At 37.8% G+C, this 12,068-nt stretch overlaps 1 non-coding gene across 1 annotated transcript; it reads left to right on the plus strand.

Moving 5' to 3' along the window:
- The first annotated feature begins 5,593 nt into the window (after nucleotides 1–5,593).
- LOC112760431 (small nucleolar RNA R71) lies at nucleotides 5,594–5,701 on the plus strand. Its single transcript, XR_003180872.1, has one exon. It is a non-coding gene; the product is annotated as a small nucleolar RNA R71 (small nucleolar RNA).
- Nucleotides 5,702–12,068: the final 6,367 nt, after the last annotated feature.

Below are 12,068 nucleotides of genomic sequence, written 5' to 3' on the forward strand. Positions count from 1 at the left end.
GTACTTGTTCTTTACAGTCACTTTGTTCAATTATCGGTAATTGGTGCACGAAATTGTGATCCCTGGTAATGGCTCCAAAAACTTGATGCTCTAATCTTAATTCATAATTTGTCACAACTTCGATACAACTAACCAGCAAGTGCACTGGGTCGTCCAAGTAATAAAACCTTACGTGAGTAAGGGTCGATCCCACGGAGATTGTTGGTATGAAGCAAGCTATGGTCACCTTGTAAATCTCAGTCAGGCAAATATCAAATAGTTATGGAGTTTTCGAAAATAAATAATAAATAAATAGAAAATAAAGATAGAAATACTTATGTAATTCATTGGTGAGAATTTCAGATAAGCGTATAGAGATGCCTTCGTTCTTCTGAACTTTTGCTTTCCTGCTGTCTTCATCTAATCAGTCCTACTCCTTTCCATGGCAAACTTTATGTAAGGGCATCACCGTTGTCAATAGCTACATCCCATCCTCTTGTGAAAAAGGTCCAAATGCTCTGTCACAGCACGGCTAATCATCTGAGGTTCTCGATCATATTGGAATAGGATTCACCCTCCTTTTGCGTCTGTCACTACGCCCAGCACTCGCGAGTTTGAAGTTCGTCACAATCATTCAATCCCTGAATCCTACTCAGAATACCACAGACAAGGTTTAGACTTTCCGGATTCTCATGAATGCCGCCATCAATCTAGCTTATACCACGAAGATTCTGATTAAGAGATCCAAGAGATAATCATCCAATCTAAGGTGGAACGGAAGTGGTTGTCAGGCACGCGTTCATGGGGGAATGATGATGATTGTCACGTTCATCACATTCAAGTTGGAGTACGAATGAATATCTTAGAAGCGGAATAAGTTGAATTGAATAAAAACCAGTAGTACTTTGCATTAATTCATGAGGAACAGCAGAGCTCCACACCTTAATCTATGGTGTGTAGAAACTCTACCGTTGAAAATACATAAGTAATAAGGTCCAGGCATGGCCGAATGGCCAGCCTCCAAACGTGATCAATATGATCTAAAGATGAACTAAAAATCATAAGATGATCCGAAGATGTAAATACAATAGTAAAAAGTCCTATTTATACTTAAACTAGCTACTAGGGTTTACAGAAGTAAGTAATTGATGCATAAATCCACTTCCGGGGCCCACTTGGTGTGTGCTTGAGCTGAGCTTGAAGTTTACACGTGCAGAGGCTCCTTCTGGAGTTGAACGCCAAGTTGTAACGTGTTTTTGGCGTTCAACTCTGGTTCGTGACGTGTTTCTGGCGTTTAACTCTAGACTGTAGCGTAGAACTGGCGTTCAACGCCCTTTTGCATCGTCTAAACTCGGCCAAAATATGGAGTATTATATATTTCTGGAAAGCCCTGGATGTCTACTTTCCAACGCAATTGGAAGCGCGCCATTTTGAGTTCTGTAGCTCCAGAAAATCCACTTTGAGTGCAGGGAGGTCAGAATCCAACAGCATCAGCAGTCCTTCTTCAACCTCTGAATCTGATTTTTGCTCAAGTCCCTCAATTTCAACCAGAAAATACCTGAAATCACATAAAAACACACAAACTCATAGTAAAGTCCAGAAATGTGAATTTAACATAAAAACTAATGAAAATATCCCTAAAAGTAACTAGATTCTACTAAAAACATACTAAAAACAATGCCAAAAAGCGTATAAATTATCCGCTCATCACAACACCAAACTTAAATTGTTGCTTGTCCTCAAGCAACTGAAAATCAAACAGGATAAAAAGAAGAGAATGTACTATAAATTCCAAACTATCAATGAAACATAGCTCCAATCAGATGAGCGGGACTTGTAGCTTTTTGCCTCTTGAATAGTTTTGGCATCTCACTTTATCCGTTGAAGTTCAGAATGATTGGCATCTATAGGAACTCAGAGTTCAGATGGTGTTATTGATTCTCCTAGTTCAGTATGTTGATTCTTGAACACAGCTACTTTATGAGTCTTGACCGTGGCCCTAAGCACTTTGTTTTCCAGTATTACCACCGGATACATAAATGCCACAGACACATAATTGGGTGAACCTTTTCAGATTGTGACTCAGCTTTGCTAAAGTCCCTAATTAGAGGTGTCCAGGGTTCTTAAGCACACTCTGTTTTTGCTTTGGACCTTGACTTTAACCGCTCAGTCTCAAGTTTTCACTTGACACCTTCACGCCACAAGCACATGGTTAGGGACAGCTTGGTTTAGCCGCTTATGCCAGGATTTTATTCCTTTAGGCCCTCCTATCCACTGATGCTCAAAGCCTTGGGATCCTTTTTATTTACCCTTGCCTTTTGGTTTTAAGGGTTATTGGCTTTTTGCTCTTGCCTTTTGGTTTTAAGAGCTTTTGGCTTTTTCTGCTTGCTTTTGCTCTTCTCTTTTTTTTTTCGCTATTTTTTTTGCAAGCTTTGTTCTTTGCTGCTTTTTCTTGCTTCAAGAATCACTTTTATGATTTTTCAGATTATCAAATAACATGTCTCCTAGTCATCATTCTTTCAAGAGCCAACATATTTAACATTCTTAATCAACAACTTCAAAAGACATATGCACTGTTTAAGCATTCATTCAGAAAACAAAAAGTATTGTTACCACATCAATATAATTAAACTAAGTTCAAGGATAAATTTGAAACTCATGTACTTCTTGTTCTTTTGAATTAAAACATTTTTAATTTAAGAGAGGTGATGGATTCATAGGACATTCATAACTTTAAGACAAAGGTACTAAATACTAATGATCATGTAATAAGACACAAACATGGATAAGCACTTAACATAAAGAAAACGAAAAACAGAGAATTTAAGAACAAGGAATGAGTCCACCTTAGTGATGGTGGCGTTTCCTTCTTGAGGAACCAATGATGTCCTTGAGCTCTTCTATGTCTCTTCCCTGTCTTTGTCGCTCCTCCCTCATTGCTCTTTGATCTTCTCTAATTTCATGAAGGATGATGGAGTGCTCTTGATGTTCCACCCTTAGTTGCTTCCAATAATTGTGTGGAGGAAAATGTATCCCCTAAGGTATCTCAGGGATCTCTTGATTTGCAGTCAAATGTTCTACCACTGAGCTATAGACCCTTGAGATGAATCTCTCTATCTCCCATGACTCGGAGGTGGAAGCTTTTGTCTTCTCTTTCCCTTTTCTAGAGGTTTCTCCGGTCTTAGGTGCCATCAATGGGAATGGAAAAACAAAAAACTTATGCTTTTACCACACCAAACTTAGAATGTTGCTCGCCCTCGAGCAAAAGAAGAAAGAATAGAAGAAGAAGAAGAAGAAGAGATGGAGGTGAGTTGATGGTTTGAATTTGAGTGGTGAATGGAAAACAGAAGGGATGACTGTGAATGGAGAGAGAGAGGGTGATATAGGATTATGAGGAGGTAAGGTGAGTGGAGGTATGTGGGGATCCTGTGGGATCCACATATCCTGAGGTGTCAAGGATTTACATCCCTGCACCAATTAGGCATGTAAAATTCCTTTGCATGCAATTCTGGCGTTTAAACGCCGAATTGATGCTTGTTCTGGGCGTTCAGCGCCCAGATGCAGCATGTTTCTGGCGTTCAGCGCCAGCTTTCCTCAGTGTGCATTCCTGGCATCTGAACGCCAGGATGCTGCTTGTTTTGGGCATTCAACGCCAGATCCAGGCTCTGTTCTGGCGTTGAACGCCAGCCAGATGCTCCTTACTGGCGTTTAAACGCCAGTAAGCCCTTCCTCCAGGGTGTGATTTTTCTTCTGCTGTTTTTGATTCTATTTTTGATTTTTTTATTTATTTTGTGACTCTACATGATCATGAACCTAATAAAACATGAAAGAACAATAAAATAAAAATAAAATTAGATAAATAAAAATTGGGTTGCCTCCCAACAAGCGCTTTTTTAATGTCAATAGCTTGACAGTGGGCTCTCATGGAGCCTCACAGATGTTCAGAGAATTGTTGAGACTCCCCAACACCAAACTTAGAGTTTGGATATAGGAGTTCAAAACCAAACTTAGAGTTTGGTTGTGGCCTCCCAACACCAAACTTAGAGTTTGACTGTGGTGGCTCTGTATGACTCTGTTTTGAGAGAAGCTTACTGTGCCTCTTTTTCATGTTTACAGAAGGGTAATCTTGAGTTTTAAACACAAGGGAGTCCTAATTTAATTGAAGGACTAGTTCACCTCTATCAACATCAATCACAGCTCTTGCTGTGGCTAGGAAGGGTCTTTCAAGGATAATGGATTCATCCTCATCCTTCCCAATATCTAAGATTATGAAATCAGCAGGGATGTAAAGGCCTTCAACCTTTACTAACATGTCCTCTACTTGTCCATAAGCCTGTTTTCTGGAATTGTCTGCCATCTCTAATGAGATTTTAGCAGCTTGTACCTCAAAGATTCCCAGTTTCTCCATTACAGAGAGTGGCATGAGGTTTATTGACCCCAGGTCACACAGAGCCTTCTCAAAGGTCATGGTGCCTATGGTACAAGGTATTAAGAACTTTCCAGGATCCTGTTTTTTCTGAGACAATCTCAGTTGATCCAATGCATTTAGTTCATTGGTGAACAGGGGAGGTTCATCTCCCCAAGTCTCATTACCAGATAAATTGGCATTCAGCTTCATGATTGCACAAGGAACTTGGCAACTTGTTCTTCAGTGACATCCTCATTCTCTTCAGAAGAAGAATACTCATCAGAACTCATGAATGGCATAAGGAGGTTCAATGGAATCTCTATGGTCTATAGATAAGTCTTAGATTCCTTTGGTTCCTCAGAGGGAAACTCCTTATTGATCACTGGACGTCCCAAGAGGCCTTCCTCACTGGGATTCACGTCCTCAACCTCCCTTACAGGTTCGGCCATGGTAATTAATTCAATGGCCTTGCACTCTCCTTTTGGATTCTCTTCTGTATTTCTTGGGAGAGTACTAGGGGTTTTCAGTGATTTTTTTACTCAGCTGGCCCACTTGTACTTCCAAATTTCTAATGGAGGACCTTATTTCATTCATGAAACTCATAGTGGCCTTAGATAGATCAGAGACTAAATTTGCTAAATTAGAGGTAATTTGTTCAGAGTTCTCTGTCTGTTGCTGAGTGGATGATGGAAAAGGCTTGCTATTGCTAAACCTGTTTCTTCCACCATTATTAAAGTCTTGTTGAGGCTTTTGATCCTTCTATGAGAGATTTGGGTGATTTCTCCATGAGGGATTATAGGTGTTTCCATAGGGTTCACCCATGTAATTTACCTCTACTATTGCAGGGTTCTCAGGATCATAAGCTTCTTCTTCAGAAGATGCCTCTTGAGTACTGTTGGATGCAGCTTGCATTCCATTCAGACTCTGAGAAATCATATTGACTTGCTGAGTCAATATTTTATTCTGAGCCAATATGGCATTCAGAGTATCAATTTCAAGAACTCCCTTCTTCTGAGGCGTCCCATTACTCACAGGATTCCTCTCAGAAGTGTACATGAACTGGTTATTAGCAACCATGTCAATGAGTTCTTGAGCTTCTGCAGGCGTTTTCTTTAGGTGAATGGATTCACCTGCAGAAGTATCTAATGACATCTTAGCTAATTTAGATAGACTATCATAGAATATATCCAAGATGGTCCATTCTGAAAGCATGTCAAAAGGACACTTTTTGGTCAGTTGCTTGTATCTCTCCCAAGCTTCATAGAGGGATTCACCTTCTTTCTGTCTAAAGGTTTGAACATCCACTCTAAGCTTACTCAGCTTTTGAGGAGGAAAGAACTTGGCTAAGAAAGCCGTGACCAGCTTATCCCAAGAGTTCAGGCTATCTTTGGGTTGAGAGTCCAACCACACTCTAGCTCTGTCTCTTACAGCAAAAGGGAAAAGCATGAGCCTGTAGACTTCAGGATCTACTTCATTAGTCTTAACAGTATCACATATCTGCAAGAATTCAGTTAAGAACTGAAAAGGATCTTCAGATGAAAGTCCATGAAACTTGCAGTTTTGTTGCATCAGAGAAACTAATTGAGGTTTAAGCTCAAAGTTGTTTGCTCCAATGGTAGGAATTGAGATGCTTCTTCCATGTAAATTGGAATTAGGTGCAGTAAAGTCACTAAGCATCCTCCTTGCATTATTATTATTTTCGGCTGCCATCTCCTCTTCCTGTTCGAAAATTTCTGTAAGGTTATCTCTGGATTGTTGTATTTTAGCTTCTCTTAGTTTCCTCTTCAAAGTCCTTTCAGGTTCAGGGTCTGCTTCAACAAGAATGTTCTTGTCCTTGCTCCTGCTCATATGAAAAATAGGGAACAGAAAAATAATAATAATAGGGATCCTTTTTACCCAGGTATAGAGGTTCTCCTGTGTGAGTAGAAGAAGAAAAGAATATAATGTAAAGAAGGGAAGAAGAGAAAATTCGAACACAGATGGAAGAGGGGGTTCGAATTTGGGTGAGATGAAGTGTTAGTAGATGAATAAATAAATAGAAGGAGGTGAGAGAGAAGGAGGATTTTCGAAAATAAAATTTTGAAAAGGGGTTGGTAATTTTCGAAAATTAGGAATGAAATCAAATTAAAATTAAAAATTGAAATAATTAGTTAATTAAAAAGAATTTTTGAAAAAGAGGGAAGAGATTTTCGAAAATTAGAGAGAGAGAGTTAGTTAGGTAGTTTTGAAAAAGATAAGAAACAAACAAAAAGTCAATTAGTTAGTTGAAAAAGATTTGAAAATCAATTTTGAAAAGATAAGAAGATAAGAAGTTAGAAAAGATATTTGAAAATCAAATTTTTGAAAAAGATAAAATTTAAAAAAAAAAGATATGATAGGAAGATATGATTAGAATTAGTTTTGAAAAAGATTTGATTTTTTTAAAAATCATAATTAATGACTTGACTCACAAGAAATCACAAGATATGATTCTAGAATTTAAAGTTTGAATCTTTCTTAACAAGTAAGTAACAAACTCGAAATTTTTGAATCAAAACATTAATTGATGATGTGATTTTCGAAAATATGATATAAAAATAAGAAAAATATTTTGAAAAAGATTTTTGAAATTTTCGAAAATAAATAAAAAAATGGAAAGGATATGATTTTTTTTGAAAAAGATTTTAAAAAGATAAGATTTTTAAAAAGATATGATATATTTTTTATTTTTGAATTTTTATGATGAGAGAGAAAAACACTAAAAATGCTCAATGCATGGAAATTATGGATCAAAACAATGAATGCATGCAAGAATGCTATGAATGTCAAGATGAACACCAAGAACACTTTAAAGATCATGATGAACATCAAGAACATATTTTTGAAAAATTTTCAATGCAAAGAAAACATGCAAGACACCAAACTTAGAAATCTTTCATGTTCAGACACTATGAATGCAAAAATGCACATGAAAAACAAGAAAAGACACAAAATAAGAAAACATCAAGATCAAACAAGAAGACTTACCAAGAACAACTAGAAGATCATGAAGAACACTATGAATGCATGATTTTTCGAAAAATGCAAGATGAACATGCAATTGACACCAAACTTAAAATCTGACTCAAGACTCAAACAAACAACATGAAATTTTTTTGATTTTTTTTTGTATATTTTTCGAAAAACATATAGGAGAAAGAAAATAAGAAATTCAAAATTTTTAATAAGAATCCCAGGAATCTTGCAATGTTGGCCTAAAGCTCCAATCCAAGGGTTGGGCATGGCGTAATAGCCAGCCAGCTTTAGGATATAAATCAGACATGCAACAACTGATATTCCAATTAACTTGCCTCTATACTGATGGTTGGAAGCCTCTATCCAAAAGAATTAGATATGGCTTTACAGCCAGCCAGGCTTCAACATGCTTTATGAAACACTAGAATTGAGTCTTAAAAATTCTGAAGAAAAATATAAATTTTTTTATATAATTTTTTTTTCAAAAATTTATTTGAAGAAAAACGAAAACAAAGAAAAAATTTTTGAAAAAGTTTTTGAAAACCAAATAAAAGTTGAAACAAGAAGAAAATTACCTAATCTGAGCAACAAGATGAACCGTCAGTTGTCCAAACTCAAACAATCCCCGGCAACGGCGCCAAAAACTTGGTGCACGAAATTGTGATCCCTGGTAATGGCTCCAAAAACTTGGTGCTCTAATCTTAATTTATAATTTGTCACAACTTCGATACAACTAACCAACAAGTGCACTGGGTCGTCCAAGTAATAAAACCTTACGTGAGTAAGGGTCGATCCCACGGAGATTGTTGGTATGAAGAAAGCTATGGTCACCTTGTAAATCTCAGTCAGGTGGATATCAAATAGTTATGGAGTTTTCGAAAATAAATAATAAATAAATAGAAAATAAAGATAGAAATACTTATGTAATTCATTGGTGAGAATTTCAGATAAGCATATAGAGATGCCTTAGTTCTTCTGAACTTTTGCTTTCCTACTGTCTTCATCCAATCAGTCCTACTCCTTTCCATGGCAAACTTTATGTAAGGGCATCACCGTTGTCAATGGCTACATCCCATCCTCTTGTGAAAAAGGTCCAAATGCTCTGTCACAGCACGGATAATCATCTGAGGTTCTCGATCATACTGGAATAGGATTCACCCTCCTTTTGCGTCTGTCACTACGCCCAGTACTCGCGAGTTTGAAGTTCGTCACAGTCATTCAATCCCTGAATCCTACTGGGAATACCACAGACAAGGTTTAGACTTTCCGGATTCTCATGAATGCCGCCATCAATCTAGCTTATACCACGAAGATTCTGATTAAGAGATCCAAGAGATAATCATCCAATCTAAGGTGGAACGGAAGTGGTTGTCAGGCACGCGTTCATGGGGGAATGATGATGATTGTCACGTTCATCACATTCAAGTTGGAGTACGAATGAATATCTTAGAAGCGGAATAAGTTGAATTGAATAAAAACCAGTAGTACTTTGCATTAATTCATGAGGAACAACAGAGCTCCACACCTTAATCTATGGTGTGTAGAAACTCTACTGTTGAAAATACATAAGTAATAAGGTCCAGGCATGGCCGAATGGCCAGCCCTCAAACGTGATCAATATAATCTAAAGATGAACTAAAAATCATAAGATGATCCGAAGATGTAAATACAATAGTAAAAAGTCCTATTTATACTTAAACTAGCTACTAGGGTTTACAGAAGTAAGTAATTGATGTATAAATCCACTTCCGGGGCCCACTTGGCGTGTGCTTGGGCTGAGCTTCAAGTTTACACGTGCAGAGGCTCCTTCTGGAGTTGAACGCCAAGTTGTAATGTGTTTTTGGCGTTCAACTCTGGTTCGTGATGTGTTTCTGGCGTTTAACTCCAGACTGCAGCATAGAACTGGCGTTCAACGCCCTTTTACATCATCTAAACTCGGCCAAAGTTTGGAGTATTATATATTTCTGGAAAGCCCTGGATGTCTACTTTCCAACGCAATTGGAAGCGCGCCATTTTGAGTTCTGTAGCTCCAGAAAATCCACTTTGAGTGCAGGGAGGTCAGAATCCAACAGCATCAACAGTCCTTCTTCAACCTCTGAATCTGATTTTTGCTCAAGTCCCTCAATTTCAGCCAGAAAATACCTGAAATCACAGAAAAATACACAAACTCATAGTAAAGTCCAGAAATGTGAATTTAACATAAAAAATAATGAAAACATCCCTAAAAGTAACTAGATTCTACTAAAAACATACTAAAAACAATGCCAAAAAGCGTATAAATTATCCGCTCATCAGTAATCCACACAAAGTCGCATTCCTCCATCCTTCTTCTTCTTCACTAATAAAACTAGCGCTCCCCACGGAAATACACTCAGTCAAATGAACCTCTTGTTTAGAAGCTCTTCTAGCTGAGCTTTTAGTTCAGCCAGCTCTATCGGAGCCATTCGATACGGCGCAATCGACACTGGTCCAGCTCCCGGCACCAATTCAATCCCAAATTCAATCTTCCTTTGGGGTAGGAACTCAGGAATATCTTTCAGAAAGTCTCTAACTACCAAAATCTGATCTAATTTTTGGGCGTCACCCAAAGCATTAACAGCCAACAAGATATAACCCTGACACTCTTCTCTGCTACAGTGCACCATTACAAAGTTCAGGTAATAATCCTCAACTACCAATATTCCATTTTCTCCATCCGACATAAACTGAATTGATTGCTCAAATCAATCCAACAAAACTCGATTCTTTAACAACCAATCAAACCCCAGAATCATCTCCAACCCAACCATTGGTAAGCAAATTAAATCATGCACAAAGTATCTACCCTCAAGCTTGAAATCTACTTGTCTACAACCTGACCTAGTCACAACTGTCTAATGCGGAGTATGTACATGCAATTCAAATGCTAATTCTGACAATTTCAATCCTAGTTCCTCAACTTTGTTAAATGAAATAAACGAATGCGAAGCTCCAGTATCATACAATGCAACCAAGATTTTATCACCAATTAAACAGTTACCTCTCATTAAAGGATCCGTCTTAGCAGCATCCTTGGTGTTTAATAAACCACTATTTAGATAGTAATGATGGTATCATGATCCTATATCATATAGCATGCATTTATATTTCCTTAAAATTACATGAGTGAAAATGCTCCTAACTTTAATTATACTTTTACCTCCTTTATCACATCTGGATCTGTGTGATTCGCTATAGGATGAATGATTAGATTGAAAGGAAGTTAGCAAAAATGGAAGGAACAAAATAGAGATCCATGATGACCCCAATGTCATGAGGAAAGAAGAAATCCTGAGAGCCGCAGGATGCACCCCACAAAACAAGGAGCATACACCGCCTGGAGAAAAGCTCCACATGGATAGCGTGGGACAGGCATCCATATTTCAGAATAGGGCAAGGCTATGAAGACCGGCAGAAGAGACTAGGAGCCAAGAACACCATGGTTCTCAGAGAAGAAAATGCCACCTCACTAGTGACCGTTCTTAATCTCTTGTTTTATTTTCTATTTTTCTTTTAGCCTTATGTTACTTAGTTTGGTTTTATTACATGACTTATTTTTTTGGCATTAAACTGAGAAGAGTTATTACCTCATCAAGACTTCTCAGCAAGGTTGTTTTCTTTACTTGGCTTACTTTATTTTTTGCTTGTTTAATTTTATTTTTGGATTATTTGAACAGGACATTTTTTTTTTGAATTTGTTTTTATAATGTTAAATGTTGGCTCTTGCAGAAGGATGAAAGGACATGTTATTGATAATCTAAAAATCATAATTATTCTTAGAGAAAAGCATTGATATAAGCTTGCCAGAAAAAAAAGGCAAAAAGAGAGAAAGAGAATAGCAAGCAGAAAAGTCGAGCTCTTTACAAAAGGCAAGAGCAAAGCCATACCTTTAACAGCAATGTAAAAGGATCCAAGCTTTAGCATAGTGGATAGGAGCTAAAAGGAATAAAATTGGCTAAGGGCAGACCACTTGAGTCGCCTCGAGCACATTAAGGATGATTCTGCTCCTATAGATGATAATTTTCCATTTGATAATTGGTGCACAAATTGTGAATCACACTTTTCACAACTCGTACCACTGACCAGCAAGTGCACTGGGTCGTCCAAGTAATACCTCACGTGAGTAAGGGTCGAATCCCACGGAGATTGTTGGTTTGAAGCAATCTATGGTTATCTTGTAAATCTTAGTCAGGAAGTCAATTATGTTTATCAGTTGAATTGCAATAAACAAGAGAGCATGAATTAAAGGTTACTTGTTATGCAGTAATGGAGAATATGTTGGAGTTTTGGAGATGCTTTGTCTTCTGAATCTCTGCTTTCCTCTGTCTTCTTGTTCACGCACGCACGTCCTCCAATGGCAAGCTGTATGTAGGGGTCACCGTCGTCAATGGCTACATCCATCCTCTCAGTGAAGAATATGCTCACATGCTCTGTCACAACACAGCTAATCACCTGTTGGTTCTCGATCATCTGGAATAGGATCTTCTTCCTTTTGCGTCTGTCACTAACGCCCATCCTCGGAGTTTGAAGCTCGTCACAGTCATTCGATCATTGAATCCTACTCGGAATACCACAGACAAGGTTTAGACTTTCGGATTCTCATGAATGCCGCCATCAGTTCTAGCTTATACCACGAAGATTCTAATTAAGAGATCTAAGAGATACTCAT

Source organism: Arachis hypogaea, chromosome 16, assembly GCF_003086295.3.
Source record: "Arachis hypogaea cultivar Tifrunner chromosome 16, arahy.Tifrunner.gnm2.J5K5, whole genome shotgun sequence".
NCBI classification, from domain to species: domain Eukaryota; kingdom Viridiplantae; phylum Streptophyta; class Magnoliopsida; order Fabales; family Fabaceae; genus Arachis; species Arachis hypogaea.